At 47.3% G+C, this 17021-nt stretch overlaps 1 protein-coding gene across 1 annotated transcript in view; it reads right to left on the bottom strand.

Annotated features, from left to right (window-relative positions):
• The window catches only part of LOC125507378 (peroxidase 57-like), a 99770-nt gene that overhangs the window by 1343 nt on the left and 81406 nt on the right, over nt 1-17021 (bottom strand). The gene's annotated exons all lie outside the window — the stretch shown is intronic.

Raw genomic sequence — 17021 nt, 5'->3', positions numbered from 1 at the left:
AAGAGAGGCTACCAAGGATAAACAACTAGATTCTCGGATCCCACACATAGCAATACACGTCACACGTACGCATAACATGCAAGTATGTGCTGTACAACATGGCATCACAACATAACTCAAACTCATATAGATAAAGGCCCAGAGAGCCACATAGCATTCAATACAAACAGGGGCCTCATGACCCGTCATTCAGAGCATACAAGCAACGGAAGCATTACATGTCTGAGTACAGACAACTGCAAAAGAAAAAGGCTGAGAAGCCTAACTATCTACAAGACCCTCCCAAGGGTACAAGATCGTAGCTGGGTACAAGCTACTCGTCGAAGTCACTAGTGTAAACCAACTGCAAAACATAAATAAGCAAACGTGAGTACGAAGGTACTCAGCAAGTCTTACATCAGAACTATCTACATATGCAACATTATCAACAAAGGGGGGGGGGTGGAGTTTTAACAGAAGCAAGCCAGCTTTGACTGAGTGGCTAACCTATATTACGAGTATCAGAAACTTCTTTGAGGTGAGGAGATGCACACGAGTCCACATATTCACCATATCAAAACTCCACTATGGATCCGTTCCCGTCTCCCTACGAGAAGGCCATCCATAGCACTCACGCTTATCTTGCGTATTTTAGAGTATCCACTTCAAGTTGTCTATGTACTACATAAGTCCTACAAGTTTCCATATCCGAGGGTGTACTTCTTCACACACGCTCTCGTCACTTATCGCCCTGTACACGTCATGTACCTCGGCAACCTTCAAGCGGAAGCCGGGCGAGAGTGTCGTTCATGACCTGACTAACCACACAAGTCTCTCGTCTAGGTTTATCGCATATTCGAGTTCCATCCGCAACGAGTTCCGGCCGAAGTCTCCAGTACGGCCCCAAAAGATGTGTGCAGGGTTTCCAAGCCCACCATTCGGGTGCCACTTGGTACACCATGCCACGATGCTTGGTATGTCCCAAGCCTGTCCCGTCGGACACCAGCTGGTAGACAACTAGCACTACCTACAAACGCCAGAAACTAGTTGCAACTCCTGGACAGAGATCAAGTAGATTAATAAGCCGAGAGGGGCCGGATAACTGGAACCCAATGTGTGGTAGTAACTGGACTTGGATAACATACACATAACTCAGTGCTTAGGGACGGTTCCAATGAGACAACCCACCATGTACTCCTACATGGCCTCTCATCGCTACCTTTACCAAAATGTGTTCACACACTTAGCCTTTATCGGTAGGACATGTTCACCACTCCGATTCATTCCCGATGAATCAGACCTGACACAACTCTAAGCATAGCTGGCATAAAGAAAACAAGCATGGATGAGTAGGCACATCAAGGCTCAAGCAACTCCTACTCATGCTAGTGGGTTTCAACTATTTACTGTGGCAATGACAGGTCATGCACAGGAATGGGTTCAACTATCGTAGCAGAAAGTAGCAGTTGAATCGTTGTTGTCCTAATGCAGTATAAGGAGCAGGAGCAAGAGAGTGGGATTTATCGAAATGCTCAAGGGAGGGGGGGGGTTGCTTGCCTGATAGATCAACGAAGGCGCACTGCTCCTCTGACAGGTACTTGGGAACACCTTTCGGAGTGGAACCTATCGAGAAGAAACGGTGCCGGCAATCAATACACAAACAAATGCAACAATATGATGCATGAACATGACATGTGCAAATGCTAGTGTTTGGGCTAATGCAAGATGCTACCAAGTTGGTTGAAGCCCATTTGAATCAAAGTTTCAAATGCAATTCGAAGCATTTAAAATGCCCATATTATGTTTTCACTTATACAACATGTATAAGCTAGTTTTTCATGCATGGAACTGGCATAAATGGATTCCTTGCATTTTTCTGACCATTTTTCATATATAAATTATTCCATTTGGAGTTATGGTTGAATTTCTATGAATTTTTGAAGTCCAAATCATTTTCTGGATTTTCTAGTTATTTAGAGTTAAATAAAATCCAGTAAATGATTTACGGCGTCAGCATGACATCACGCTGACGTCAGCGGTCAACGGAGCGGTCCAGGTCAAACCTGACCAGTGGGTCCCTCGTGTCAGTTACTAACTAAACTGTCCTGGTTTAATTAGCACTAATCCTAGATTAATTAGTAGGGCCGGGCCCCATGCGTCAGTGACCCATGGTGGTCAAACCCTGGTCAGACGGGGTCAAACCCCCGGGTCAACTCGCCGGAGTTGACCCGCGGCTCGTCGCCGGTGACGCCAGGGATGGTGGAGGGCGTCGGGATTCACCCTCCGGCGACCAAAAGAGCGGCGGAGGGGCTCTACGAGATGCCCAGGCTCACGCGCATCCATTGCGGCCAGCGGCAGCAGCTGGGGTGCCCTACAACGATGGCAGCGATGGCAAGTGCGGCGGCCGAAATGGCAAGTGCGGCGGCCGGAGCTCGGCGAGCTCAGGCGCGAGGGCTACGGTGCACTAGCGAGCGACCTGAGGCGTGCTACGGCTTCCTGGGGATGCCCGAAGCACGACTACGTGCTTGGTTTGGCCAGGCGGGGTTACTAGCGACGGCGAGCTTCGTGGCAGCGGTGACGGGCTCCGGCCGAGGTGGGAACCACGGCTAGAGGTCGCAAGAGACGATGGGGAGAGGGGCAGAGGAAAGAGGGGCTCACAAGGAACTCACGGAGCAGGCTAGTGAGCTCGGGGAAGGCCGGACGGCGACGAATTTGATGACGGCGATCCGCGACACCGACGAGGAAGACGACGTCGAGGGCAGCTCTGCAGGGCATCCCGGCTTGCGTGAGTCGTCAGAGAGGTCGAGGACGGCATCGCGGAGCTAATGGACTTGTCAGAGAGGCGAGGAAGTGGCGGTGGGCGCGACAACGGCGTGTGGCGGCGAGGGCAGCGCTCGGGCGCGGTGAGAGAGAGCGAGGGAGAGGAGGGGAAGGAACGAGAGAGAGTGAGAGAGGTGCGGGGCGTCTCCGTGGCACAACCAGAAGAGCCGGGGCATCGCGGTGGAAGCAGGAGCTGGCGCGCGCGCGGCGACCACGCGCCCTGCCTACTAGCGTGAGGAGGAAGACGACAGAGGGGGGCTGCGGTGGGCTGGGCTAGTAGTAGTTGGGTCGGGTGGGCTGCCAGGTGAGCGCCAGGTAAGTTTTCCCATTTTTTTGTTTTCTTTTCTATTTCTGACATTTGTTTTTGACTTAAAATAAATACTAGCACAATTCTAAAAATGTTGGGATTCCTTGTGACCACTAGTTATAATATACCAGAGGCCCTCACCAATTTCCAACATTTTCCAAAGAGCATGAACATTTTTGAAGAGCATTTTGGGTTCATTGAAATTCCATTTTAAATTTGAATCTATTTGAATTTGCTTTGGTGCTAGGGTTTGAAACATTCCCCATTTCAATTTCATTTGAAACTTAAACATGATGCACAAAGCAAGCCTAGATCATACCAGAACTAGGGATGTGACAACTCGCCCCCACTCGAAAGGATCTTGTCCCGAGATTCAGGAGTCGGTGGAAAGAAAGCGGGGTACTCAAGTCGAATACGATCTTCTCTCTCCCAGGTAGCTTCTCTCTCGGAATGATGAGACCACTGAACCTTGAGAAACTTGATGTTTAGATGTCGAGTGACATGCTCTACTTGATCAAGAATGCGAACAGGGTGCTCTCGATATGTGAGGTTATCTTGGAGATCAAGCGTTTCGTGGTCCACTCCGCGGATGGTATCCGAGAAGCAACGTCTGAGTTGGGAGACATGGAAGACATCATGAACTCGAGAAAGATGTGGGGGTAGTTCCAACTGGTAGGCAACCTCTCCTCATTTAGTGAGAATGCGAAAAGGACCAATGTAATGAGGAGCCAACTTGCCCTTGATACCGAAATGATGGGTACCCTTCAAAGGAGTAACCTGAAGGTAAGCCTTGTCGCCAACTTCATAAGCCACTTCCTTATGACGGCGGTCATACTGACTCTTTTGACGAGATTGGGCTGTTTTCAAATTCTCACGAATGATGCGAACTTTCTCTTCTGCTTCCTGAATCATATCCGGTCCAAAGAATTGTCTTCACCGCTTTCTGACCAGTTCAAAGGTGTTCGACATCTTCATCCATAGAGAATCTCAAAAGGAGCTTTCTTAAGACTGGATTGATAGCTATTGTTATAAGCAAACTCGGCGAAAGGAAGACACTTCTCCCAATCCATACCGAATGAGATAACATAAGCTCTAAGCATGTCTTCAAGAATTTGGTTGACCCTTTCCACCTGAACACTTGACTGAGGGTGGAAAGCGGTACTGAAAGAAAGATGGGTTCCCATGGCATACTGGAAACTTTCCCAGAAATGGGAGGTGAAAAGACTGCCACGGTCTGAATTGATCTCTAGTGGAACACCATGGAGTGACACTATTCAGGAGATATATAAGTCAGCGAGCTGACTAGCAGTGATACTCTCTCGAACAGGTAGGAAGTGATCCACTTTGGAAAGACGATCAATGACTACGAAGATAGCATTATTTCCTTTCTTGGTCCTAGGAAAGCCGGTGATGAAGTCCATACCAACTTTGTCCCATTTCCACTCGGGAATAGCTAAATGTTGAAGGGTGCTAGCAGGTCTTTGATGCTCTGCCTTAATGCAACGACAAACGTCACAGTTGGCAATATACTGAGCAATTTCTCTCTTCATCCTAGTCCACCAGAACCTCTGGCGTAGGTCCCGATACATCTTTGTACTACCGGGATGAATTGTGAGAGGAGATTCATGGGCCTCCTTAAGGATCAGTTGCTGCATCTGTTGACATGTGGGAACCACCAAACGGTTTCCAAAGTAAACAACACCTCGTTCATCCATAGAGAAACAGCCGGCAACTCCCTTGGAAATATTTTTCTTGATCCGGGAGATTCTCGTATCATGCTTATGAGCCTCTATGATTTGATCCGTAAGGGTAGGTTTCGCCACCAAGGTAGAAAGGGAACCATGAGGAGCTATGTGAAGGTTAAGCTTATAGAATTCCTTATGGAGGGGTGGTTGACATTGTTGCAACATGAGGTTGTTGCAATAGGATTTACGACTTAAAGCATCAGCCATGACATTGGCTTTGCCTGGGGTGTAGGTGATTCCTAAGTCGTAATCCGAGATCAACTCCAACCAACGTCTCTGTCTGAGATCCAGATCCGGTTGGGTGAAGATATACTTGAGACTCTGATGGTCAGTGTAGATTTCGCAACGGTTACCAAGAAGGTAATGTCGCCAAGTCTTAAGTGCATAGACTACGGCTGCAAGCTCTAGATCATGTGTAGGATAATTTTCCTCATGTGGATGCAATTGTCGAGATGCATAGGCAATCACATGACGATCCTGCATAAGAATGCAACCTAGTCCTTGACGCGAAGCGTCGCAATAGATAACAAAGTCTTTAGTGAAATCCGGTGGCACGAGTATGGGCGCAGAATTCAGGTGTCTTTTCAGTTCCTGAAAACTGTGCTCACACTGTGGGGTCCACTCAAACCTTTTATCTTTCTTGAGAAGTTCCGTGAGGGGTTTGGCCACTTTGGAGAAGTTTTCAACGAAGCGGCGACAATAACTGGCTAGACCAAGGAAACTCCTAACTTGCTTGACCGTTTCGGGTGGAGTCCAATCGAGAACGGCTTTAACTCTCTCGGGATTGACAGCAATGCCCTTACCAGAGATCACGTGGCCCAGATAGGTCACTTCCGGCAACCAAAATTCACACTTGGAGAACTTGGCATAAAGGCAGTGCTCTCTGAGTTTTTCTAACACAAGTCTAAGATGTTCGACATGCTCTTCCTCGTTCTTAGAGTAAATAAGAATATCATCGAGGTAAACCACGACGAACTTATCTAAGTACTCCACAAAAACCGAGTTCATCAAGCGGGAGAAAGTAGCTGGAGCATTGGTTAGGCCGAAATACATCACGGTGTACTCGTATTGACCATAATGAGTGACAAAGGCCGTTTTGGGGATGTCCCCATTTCTGATTTTGATTTGGTGGTAGCCTAACCTCAAATCCATCTTGGAAAAGACCGAGGATCCAGCGAGCTGATCATACAGGTCGTTGATCCTGGGGAGCGGATACTTGTTCTTTATCTGTGACCAAATTAACGGGACGATAATCTACAACCATCCGACCCGTACCATCCTTCTTCTTGACGAAGAGGACATGACAAGCCCAAGGAGAAGAACTAGGGCGGATGAAACCCTTTTGCAAGGACTCATCAAGCTGTTTCTTAAGATCGGCTAACTCCAAAGGTGCCAACTTGTATGGTCTCCTAGAGATTGGAACAATTCCTGGGATAAGTTCTATGACAAACTCTACATCTCTGTCAGGTGGGACACCTGACAGTTCTTCTGGAAAGACATCCGGGAAGTCACAGACTACCGGAATATCTTCAAGGTCTGGAAGAGGGCTGGCATTAAGAGAATAGAGTTGACGCCTTGCAACTCTAGTGGAGACAGTGACTATTTTGCCAGATGGATGTGTAAGTTGAACAGATCTAGTGTAACAATCGATCTTGGCATGATGAGCTATCATCCAGTCCATGCCCAAGATGATGTTAATATCTGAAGACTTGAGAGATATCAAAGAAGCAAGGAATACCAGTCTATCCACAAGGATTTCATTACCATGGCTTACCTTGGTGGTTTGCCATTTGGAACCAGGAGTCTGGATTATTAGTGGAGTTGGCATATCACAAAATGCATGTCGTGCAACCAAGCATAACCTTCAGATATGAAGGAGTGAGATGCTCCAGTATCGAACAGAACTGAAGCTGGGTGACAATTGACAAGAAGCGTTCCCAATACGACGTTGGGATCATCTTGAGCTTCTATAGTTGAGACGTGGTGCACACATTCTCGTACAATGGTGGCTGGCTTGGTACTGATCATCTTGCCTGATGGCTTTTCACATCCAACAGACCTCTCAGACTGGGGTGGAGTATAACTGGACTGAGGGCAGTCACGTGCATAGTGTCCTGGTTCTCCGCAGGTGAAGCAAGTTCCTGAGGTAGGACGTGGACCAACATTGGCAAGTGGTCCACTAATAGGCCTGGGTGGAGCACGTTGCTGAGTTGGGTGAGGCGCCCATCGGATAGCCTCGGTGCATATCCAGGTGGAAGAGCTGAGTTCGGAATCCAAATCCGTCGCTTCTGAGAGCCAGAGCGGGAGGAAGAACCCAGATCACGGTTGTGCTTGCAAGACTCCTCGTAAGTGAGCTGAGCTGTCTCTGCATTAATGGCCTTGTTCACAAGATCCTGGAAAGTATCACAATGATGCAGGTGGAGATCACGATGCAACTTAGGGTTGAGACCCTTCCGGAATCTAGCCTGCTTCTTGGCGTCCGTGGATACTTCTTCTGTAGCATAGCGGGCGAGGTTTCCAAACTCTCTACTGTAAGCATCAACAGGCAGCTTACCCTGGGTAAAACTACAGAAATCTTCCTTCTTGCGGTCAATGAGAGCCTGAGGAATGTGGTGCTCACGAAAAGCCTCGGTGAAATCCCTCCAGGTAGGAATCTGGCCAGCTGGAAGCATAGCCTCATAGCTCTGCCACCAAATACTAGCAGGACCTTCCAGGTGATAGGTAGCATAGGTGACCTTGTCACCTTCAGCCACGTTCGCAGAACACAGCTTAAGAGTGATGCTTCGGAGCCAGTCATCTGCATCGAGTGGCTCAATGGAATGATGGAAGGTGGGTGGTTTCTGACCAATGAAGTCGGTGATGGAAACCAACTTCTTACGCTGATGTGCGGTGTTCTGCTCAATCTGTGCCAGCAAGCGGTTAGTCTCATGCTTGTTCCTCTCGGATGCTAACAAGAACTCTGCCATCAAAGGCTGGTCAGGAGGATCCTCATCCCTACCATCTCCGTGGTTCTTGCTATGAGCAACTGAACCTCGGTTAGCAGACGACATCCTGGCACAGAAACGAAGGAAACAAGGATGGAATTAGCCTTGACATAAGGATGCGGAATGTAATGCAAAAGCATTGGAAACTCTTGAAATCCTAGGAAAATTTCGGCAGCATAACGGCTGTAAATGCTCAAAAAAGATTTTGATACATTCATCAAAGGAATATCATAATCACTCAGCATCATAATATCAAGGTTCTGGGTCAAACTGATGACACACGGAAGTAGTAGAACTGAACAGAGACACAAACCCAACAATCCTAAGACTTTACGGTTTAGTAACACGTCATCCTGAGCGATAAAGGAGAATCCAAGTCCTTAACCCTCGTAGAAAAGAAGAGGCTGACTCAGAAAGAATGACATGAGGTAAAGGAGTAAAAAGAGCCTTACGTTCCCTTCCACAATCAATTCCATTATATAACTAAAGCATTTCTAGACTCAACTTCGACCAGTTTGGCTTGGTAATCCTACAGTCAGTCAGGCTCTGATACCAATGCTGTCGGGACCCCGATCCTAAGTCACACCGATCTAGCATGTAACACATCATATCACTTTGCGGCCTCACGCACGGTATCCCCACGGGTGCCTCCTTACCTGGCCCGGGACCGTTTGCGCCTTTTGGCTCACATATATGATAGTGTCGCTAGCATCCATATGACAGAGAACCCGGGACGACATGACTAGTCGTGAACCCAAAGTGGCACTAACTTATAGGGACAGGCATACATGAATCAACCTCGAGCATGTCGGTCAACAGCGTATGAATCCGGGCTGTAGCAACTGGGCTAACAGGACTCCGGGAACCCGGGCTGTAGCAGGCTAACAGGACTCCGGATGTCTCCGCGTGACATTTCCCCGAAGGGACAGACACAGGAACAAAGTGAATCACATGCCGGCCAGTCTAAGTGTTCCGGAGCAGTAGTGCTGGGCTAACAGGACTCCGATAAACCGGGCTGTAGCGGACTACCAAGGCTCAGTGGAAGCACTAGACTACATTTCCCCATAAGAGAGGCTACCAAGGATAAACAACTAGATTCTCGGATCCCACACATAGCAATACACGTCACACGTACGCATAACATGCAAGTATGTGCTGTACAACATGGCATCACAACATAACTCAAACTCATATAGATAAAGGCCCAGAAGAGCCACGTAGCATTCAATACATACAGGGGTCTCATGACCCGTCATTCAGAGCATACAAGCAACGGAAGCATTACATGTCTGAGTACAGACAACTGCAAAAGAAAAAGGCTGAGAAGCCTAACTATCTACAAGACCCTCCCAAGGGTACAAGATCGTAGCTGGGTACAAGCTACTCGTCGAAGTCACTAGTGTAAACCAACTGCAAAACATAAATAAGCAAACGTGAGTACGAAGGTACTCAGCAAGTCTTACATCAGAACTATCTACATATGCAACATTATCAACAAAGGGGGGGGGTGGAGTTTTAACAGAAGCAAGCCAGCTTTGACTGAGTGGCTAACCTATATTACGAGTATCAGAAACTTCTTTGAGGTGAGGAGATGCACACGAGTCCACATATTCACCATATCAAAACTCCACTATGGACCTGTTCCCGTCTCTCTACGAGAAGGCCATCCATAGCACTCACGCTTATCTTGTGTATTTTGGAGTACCCACTTCAAGTTGTATATGTACTACATAAGTCCTCCAAGTTTCCATATCCGTGGAAAACGGCTATTCGAATAGATAATGTTAGCCCTGCAGGGGTGTACTTCTTCACACACGCTCTCGCCACTTATCGCCCTGTACACGTCATGTACCTCGGCAACCTTCAAGCGGAAGCCGGGCGAGGGTGTCGGCCACGACCTGACTAACCACACAAGTTTCTCGTCCAGGTTTATCGCCTATTCGAGTTCCATCCGCAAGGAGTTCCGGCCGATGTCTCCAGTATGGCCCCAAACGATGTGTGCAGGGTTCCCAAGCCCACCATCCGGGTGCCACTTGGTACACCATGCCACGGTGCCTAGTCTGTCCCAAGCCCGTCCCATCGGACACCACCTGGTAGACAACTAGCACTACCTACAAACGCCAGAAACTAGTTGCAACTCCTAGACAGAGATCAAGTAGATTAATAAGCCGAGAGGGGCCGGATAATCGGAACCCAATGTGTGGTAGTAACTCGACTTGGATAACATATACAGAACTCAGTGCTTAGGGACGGTTCCAATGAGACAACCCACCATGTACTCCAAATGGCCTCTCATCGCTACCTTTACCAAAATGTGTTCACACACTTAGCCTTTATTGGTAGGACATGTTCACCACTCCGATTCATTCCCGATGAATCAGACCTGACACAACTCTAAGCATAGCTGGCATAAAGAAAACAAGCATGGATGAGTAGGCACATCAAGGCTCAAGCAACTCCTACTCATGCTAGTGGGTTTCAATTATTTACTGTGGCAATGACAGGTCATGCAGAGGAATGGGTTCAACTACCGCAGCAGAAAGTAGCAGTTGAATCGTTGTTGTCCTAATGCAGTATAAGGAGCAGGAGCGAGAGAGTGGGATTTATCGAAATGCTCAAGGGGGGGGGGTTGCTTGCCTGATAGATCAAGGAAGGGGCACTGCTCCTCTGACAGGTACTCGAGAACACCTTCCGGAGTGGAACCTATCGAGAAGAAACGGTGCCGGCAATCAATACACAAACAAATGCAACAATATGATGCATGAACATGACATGTGCAAATGCTACTGTTTGGGCTAATGCAAGATGCTACCAAGTTGGTTGAAGCCCATTTGAATCAAAGATTCAAATGCAATTCAAAATGAAGCATTTAAAATGTCCATTTTATGTTTTCACTTATACAGCATGTATAAGTTGGTTTTTCATGCCTGGAACTGGCATAAATGGATTCCTTGCATTTTTCTGATCATTTTTCATATATAAATTATTTCATTTGGAGTTATGGTTGAATTTCTATGAATTTTTGAAGTCCAAATCATTTTCTGGATTTTCTAGTTATTTAGAGTTAAACAAAATCCAGTAAATGATTTACCACGTCAGCATGACATCACACTGACGTCAGCGGTCAACGGAGCGGTCCAGGTCAAACCTGACCAGTGGGTCCCTCGTGTCAGTTACTAACTAAAATGTCCTGGTTTAATTAGCACTAATCCTAGATTAATTAGTAGGGACGGGCCCCACGCGTCAGTGACCCAGGGTGGTCAAACCCTGGTCAGACGGGGTCAAACCCCCGGGTCAACTCGCCAGAGTTGACCCGTGGCTCGTCGCCGGTGATGCCAGGGACGGTGGAGGGCGTCGGGATTCATCCTCCGGCGACCAAAAGATTGGCGGAGGGGCTCTACGAGATGCCCAGGCTCTCGCGCATCCATTGCGGCCAGCGGCAGCAGCTGGGGTGCCCTATAGCAACGGCGGTGATGGCAAGTGCGGCGGCCGGAGCTCGACGAGCTCAGGCGCGAGGGCTACGGTGCACTAGCGAGCGACCTGAGGCGTGCTGCGGCTTCCTGGGGATGCCCGGAGCACGACTACGTGCTTGGTTTGGCCATGCGGGGCTACTAGTGACGGCGAGCTTTGTGGCGGCGGCGGTGGGCTCCGGCCGAGGTGGGAACCATGGCTAGAGGTCGCAAGAGACGATGGGGAGAGGGGCAGAGGAAAGAGGGGCTCACAAGGAACTCGCGGAGTAGGCTAGTGAGCTCGGGGAAGGCCGGACGATGATGAATTTAACGGTGGCGATCCGCGGCATCGACGAGGAAGGTGACGTCGAGGGCAGCTCTGCAGGGCATCCCGGCTTTCATGAGTCGTCAGAGAGGTCGAGGACGGCAGCGCGGAGCTAATGGGCTTGTCGGAGAGGCGAGGAAGTGGCGGTGGGCGCGACAACGACGTGCGGCGGCGAGGGCAGCGCTCGGGCACGGTGAGAGAGAGCGAGGGAGAGGAGGGGAAGGAAAGAGAGAGAGTGAGAGAGGTGCTGGGCGTCTCCGTGGCACAACCAGAAGATCCGGGGCATCGTGGTGGAAGAAGGAGCTGGCGTGCGTGCGGCGACCACGCGCCCTGCCTACTAGCGTGAGGAGGAAGACGACAGAGGGGGGCTGCGGTGGGCTGGGCCAGTAGTAGTTGGGTCGGGTGGGCTGCCAGGTGAGTGCCAGGTAAGTTTTCCCATTTTTTTGTTTTCTTTTCTATTTCTCACATTTGTTTTTGACTTAAAATAAATACTAGCAGAATTGTAAAAATGTTGGGATTCCTTGTGACCACTAGTTATAATATACCAGAGGCCCTCACCAATTTCCAACATTTTCCAAAGAGCATGAACATTTTTGAAGAGCATTTTGGGTTCATTGAAATTCCATTTTAAATTTGAATCTATTTGAATTTGCTTTGGTGCTAGGGTTTGAAACATTCCCCATTTCAATTTCATTTGAAACTTAAACATGATGCACAAAGCAAGCCTAGATCATACCAGAACTAGGGATGTGACAGCGCACCCCCCACCCTCGTGGACCCCTCGCAGCTCCACCGACATACTTATTTCGCCTATATATATACTCTTATTCTGTAAAAACATCCAGAGGAGCCACGAAACCACTTTTCCACCACCGCAACCTTCTGTACCCGTGAGATCCCATCTGGAGCCTTTTCCGGCGATCTACCGGAGGGGATTCGATCACGGAGGGCTTCTACATCAACACCATAGCCTCTCTGAAGATGTGTGAGTAGTTTACCATAGACCTCCGGGTCCATAGTTATTAGCTAGATGGCTTGTTCTGTATCTTTGGTTCTCAATACAAAGTTCTCCTCGATGTTCTTGGAGATCTATTCGATGTAATACTTTTTGCGGTGTGTTTGCCGAGATCCGATGAATTGTGGATTTATGATCAAGTTTATCTATGAACAATATTTGGTTCTTCTCTGAATTCTTATATGCATGATTTGATATCTTTGCAAGTCTCTTCGAATTATCGGTTTAGTTTGGCCTACTAGATTGATCTTTCTTGCAATGGGAGAAGTGCTTAGCTTTGGGTTCAATCTTGCGGTGTGCTTTCCCAGTGATAATAGGGGCAGCAAGGCACATATTGTATTGTTGCTATGGAGGATAAAAAGATGGGGTTTATATCATATTGCTTGAGTTTATCCCTCTACATCATGTCATCTTGCCTAAAGCATTACTCTGTTCGTATGAACTTAATACTCTAGATGCATGCTGGATAGCGGTCGATGTGTGGAGTAATAGTAGTAGATGCAGAATCGTGTCGGTCTACTTAACACGGACGTGATGCCTATATTTCACAATCATGCCTAGATATTCTCATAACTATGCGCTCTTCTATCAATTGCTCGACAGTAATTTGTTCACCCATCGTAATACATGCTATCATGAGAGAAGCCACCAGTGAAACCTATGGCCCCCGGGTCTATTTTATATCATATAAGTTTCTGATCTACAATTCTAGTTTATTATTTATTTTATTTTACAATCTTTACTTTTCAATCTATACAACAAAAATACCAAAAATATTTATCTTATTATCTTTATCAGATCTCACTTTCGTAAGTGACCATGAAGGGATTGACAACCCCTTTATCGCGTTGGTTGCGAGGTTCTTGATTGTTTGTGCAGGTACTAGGCGACTTGCGTGTAGTCTCCTACTGGATTGATACCTTAGTTCTCAAAAACTGAGGGAAATACTCACACTAATTTGCTGCATCATCCTTTCCTCTTCAAGGAAAAAACCAACGCATGCTCAAGAGGTAGCAAGAAGGATTTCTGGCGCCGTTGCCGGGGAGATCTACGCTCAAGTCAAGACATACCAAGTACCCATCACAAACTCTTCTTCCTCACATTACATTATTTGCCGTTTGCCTCTCGTTTTTCTCTCCCCCACTTCACCTTTGCCGTTTTATTCGCCCCTTTTTCTGTTCGCCTCTTCTCACTTGCCTCTTGTGTGATTGTGTGTTGGATTGATTGTTTGTCACGCTGGCTCAAGATAATACTAAATTATGTGACTTTTCCAATACCAACAACAATGATTTTATTAGCACTCTGATTGCTCCTATTACCAATGCTGAATCTTGTGAAATTAATGCTGCTTTGTTGAATCTTGTCATGAAAGATCAATTTTCTGGCCTTTCTAGTGAAGATGCCGCTACCCATCTAAACTACTTTGTTGATTTGTGTGATATGCAAAAGAATAAAGATGTGGATAATGATATTGTTAAATTGAAGCTATTTTCGTTTTCTCTTAGAGATCGTGCTAAAACTTGGTTCTCTTCTTTCCCTAAAAATAGTATTGATTCATGGAATAAGTGCAAAGATGTTTTTATCTCTAAGTATTCTCCTCCTGCTGAGATCATCTCTCTTAGAAACGATATTATGAATTTTAAGCAACTTGATCATGAGCATGTTGCACAAGCTTGGGAGAGGATGAAATTAATGATACATGCTACCTCTTGAGCACTGCGTTGGTTTTCCCTTGAAGAGGAAAGGGTGATGCAACAAAGTAGCGTAAGTATTTCCCTCAGTTTTTGAGAACCAAGGTATCAATCCAGTAGGAGGCCACACTCAAGTCCCTTGCACCTACACAAACAAATAAGAACCTTGCAACCAACGCGATAAAGGGGTTGTCAATCCCTTCACGGCCACTTGCAAAAGTGAGAGATGATAGAGAAGATAAGATAATATTTTTGGTATTTTTATGATAAAGACTAAAAGTAAAGAAAGCAAAATAAACGGCGCAAGAAATAGCTTGTTGACGGGGGATTAATATGATGGAAAATAGACCCGGGGGCCATAGGTTTCACTAGTGGCTTCTCTCAAGATAGCATAAGTATTACGGTGGGTAAACAAATTAGTATCGAGCAATTGATAGAATTGAGCATAGTTATGATAATATCTAGGTATGATCATGTATATAGGCATCACGTCCGTGACAAGTAGACCGACTCCTGCCTGCATCTACTACTGTTACTCCACACACCGACCGCTATCCAGCATGCATCTAGAGTATTAAGTTCATAAGAACAGAGTAATGCTTTAAACAAGATGACATGATGTAGATGGATAAACTCATGCAATATGATATAAACACCATCTTTTTATCCTCGATGGCAACAATACAATACGTGTCGTTTCCCCTACTTTCACTGGGATTGAGCACCGCAAGATTGAACCCAAAGCTAAGCACTTCTCCCATTGCAAGAAAGATCAATCTAGTAGGCCAAACCAAACTGATAATTCGAAGAGACTTGCAAAGATAACCAATCATACATAAAAGAATTCAGAGAAGATTCAAATATTGTTCATAGATAATCTTGATCATAAACCCACAACTCATCGGATCTCGACAAACACACCGCAAAAGAAGATTACATCGAATAGATCTCCAAGAGAATCGAGGAGAACTTTGTATCGAGATCCAAAGAGAGAGAAGAAGCCATCTAGCTAATAACTATGGACCCGAAGGTCTGAGGTAAACTACTCACACATCATCGGAGAGGCTATGGTGTTGATGTAGAAGTCCTCCACGATCAATGCCTCCTCCGATGGAGTGCCGGAAAAGGCCCCAAGATGGGATCTCACTGTTGGAAATATGCCCTAGAGGCAATAATAAATTGGTTATTATTATATTTCCTTGTTCATGATAATCGTTTATTATCCATGCTATAATTGTATTGATAGGAAACTCAGATACATGTGTGGATACATAAACAACACCATGTCCCTAGTAAGCCTCTAGTTGACTAGCTCGTTGATCAATAGATGGTTACGGTTTCCTAACCATGGACATTGGATGTCGTTGATAACGGGATCACATCATTAGGAGAATGATGTGATGGACAAGACCCAATCCTAAGCCTAGCACAAAGATCGTGTAGTTCGTATGCTAAAGCTTTTCTAATGTCAAGTATCATTTCCTTAGACCATGAGATTGTGCAACTCCCGGATACCGTAGGAGTGCTTTGGGTGTATCAAACGTCACAACGTAACTGGGTGACTATAAAGGTGCATTACAGGTATCTCTGAAAGTGTCTGTTGGGTTGGCACGAATCGAGACTGGGATTTGTCACTCCGTGTAAACGGAGAGGTATCTCTGGGCCCACTCGGTAGGACATCATCATATGCGCAATGTGACCAAGGAGTTGATCACGGGATGATGTGTTACGGAACGAGTAAAGAGACTTGCCGGTAACGAGATTGAACAAGGTATGATACCGACGATCGAATCTCGGGCAAGTAACATACCGATAGACAAAGGGAATTGTATACGGGATTGATTAAGTCCTTGACATCGTGGTTCATCCGATGAGATCATCGTGGAACATGTGGGAGCCATCATGGGTATCCAGATCCCGCTGTTGGTTATTGACCGGAGAACGTCTCGGTCATGTCTGCATGTCTCCCGAACCCGTAGGGTCTACACACTTAAGGTTCGGTGACGCTAGGGTTGTAGAGATATTAGTATGCGGTAACCCGAATGTTGTTCGGAGTCCCGGATGAGATCCCGGACGTCACGAGGAGTTCCGGAATGGTCCGGAGGTAAAGAATTATATATAGGAAGTGCTATTTCGGCCATCGGGACAAGTTTCGGGGTCACCGGTATTGTACCGGGACCACCGGAAGGGTCCCGGGGGTCCACCGGGTGGGGCCACCTGCCCCGGGGGGCCACATGGGCTGTAGGGGGTGTGCCTTGGCCTATATGGGCCAAGGGCACCAGCCCCAAGAGGCCCATGCGCCAAGAGAGAGGAAAAAGGGGAGAGTCCTAAAGGGGGAAGGCACCTCCGAGGTGCCTTGGGGAGGATGGACTCCTCCCCACCCTTGGCCGCACCCTTCCTTGGGAGGAAGGGGCAAGGCTGCGCCTCCCCCTCTCCCTTGGCCCTATATATAGTGGGGAAAAAGGAGGAGCAAACCAATCTAAGGCCTGGCGCCTCCCTCTCCCTCCCGTGACACATCTACCTCCTCCCGCAGCGCTTAGCGAAGCCCTGTTGGAATCCCGCTACTTCCACCACGCCGTCGTGCTGCTGGATCTCCATCAACCTCTCCCTCCTCCTTGCTGGATCAAGGCATGGGAGACGTCTCCGTTCCATACGTGTGTTGAACGCGGAGGTGCCGTCCGTTCGGCGCTAGGATCATCGATGATT

Source organism: Triticum urartu, chromosome 5, assembly GCF_003073215.2.
Source record: "Triticum urartu cultivar G1812 chromosome 5, Tu2.1, whole genome shotgun sequence".
Taxonomy (NCBI): Eukaryota; Viridiplantae; Streptophyta; class Magnoliopsida; order Poales; family Poaceae; genus Triticum; species Triticum urartu.
Note: the sequence above shows the minus strand (reverse complement) of the source record. Positions and strands in the feature narration are given on the sequence as shown.